This window comes from Schistocerca gregaria, chromosome 3 (genome assembly GCF_023897955.1).
Source record: "Schistocerca gregaria isolate iqSchGreg1 chromosome 3, iqSchGreg1.2, whole genome shotgun sequence".
Lineage (NCBI taxonomy): Eukaryota > Metazoa > Arthropoda > Insecta > Orthoptera > Acrididae > Schistocerca > Schistocerca gregaria.
This window is the reverse complement of record NC_064922.1, coordinates 755,818,694-755,819,656: the sequence shown is the minus strand read 5'-3', so window position 1 is coordinate 755,819,656 and position 963 is coordinate 755,818,694. Positions and strand designations below refer to the sequence as shown.

General features: G+C 41.6%; 1 non-coding gene across 1 annotated transcript; it reads right to left on the bottom strand.

Moving 5' to 3' along the window:
* Positions 1–645: 645 nt before the first annotated feature.
* Positions 646–720, bottom strand: Trnas-cga (transfer RNA serine (anticodon CGA)). Its single transcript has one exon. It is a non-coding gene; the product is annotated as a tRNA-Ser (tRNA).
* Positions 721–963: the final 243 nt, after the last annotated feature.

Genomic DNA, 963 nt, shown 5'->3' with positions numbered 1-963 from the left:
TAATGCAATCACAACAGAGACATTAAGTGAATTTCATGTTTATTTCAGTTTCTCTTCTCCTGAGTCAACGAATGTATTGCACTCTTCATCTGTGTGGCCATATTGTCCGTAGCTGCTTTACAATTCTTGAGGGTAGTTTTGTTCTGTCGTTGCGTGACTTTTTTTTTCACCAGATGCATTTCGTTTTATTAAGGTAAAACATCATCAGTGGTCTGTAATTAAGTTATTTACATTCTTATTTGCTTTAAGATCGAAAAAACAGTTCGTTAAGAATATGTTGACTAGTACTTACGGTGATTCTCGCCTAATTTCTCGCTTACGTCGGGGAATGCGGTCTGCTAGCACATCGTTGACGTTGTTTGCTTTAGACAATGATAATTCTGGTCTAACGTATGTTTTTCACAGCACACTTTCATGCACCCCACTATCTTTTTTTCTATTTATGCTTCTAAGTCTGTGTTGTGGTTTGTGGTGTTGAGACCATAACCTTTCCATTTGTTTGACTTTGACCCACAACTATTTTTTTCTTTATTATTAATTATTGTATGTATGTAATTCTATTCAAATATGTTGTAGTGTCCAGAATGAGAATTTCACTCTGCAGCGGAGTGTGCGCTGCTATGAAACTTCCTGGCAGATTAAAACTGTGTCCGACCGAGACTCGAACTCGGGACCTTTGCCTTTCGCGGGCAAGTGCTCTACCAACTGAGCTACCGAAGCACGACTCACGCCCGGTACTCACAGCTCTACTTATGCCAGTATCCGTCTCCTACCTTCTCATTCTGGAAACATCCCCTAGACTGTGGCTAAGCCATGTCTCCGCAGTATCCTTTCTTTCAGGAGTGCTAGTTCTGCATGGTTCGCAGAAGAGCTTCTGTAAAGTTTGGAAGGTAGGAGACGGATACTGACAGAAGTAAAGCTGTGAGTACCGGCCGTGAGTCGTGCTTCGGTAGCTCAGTTGGT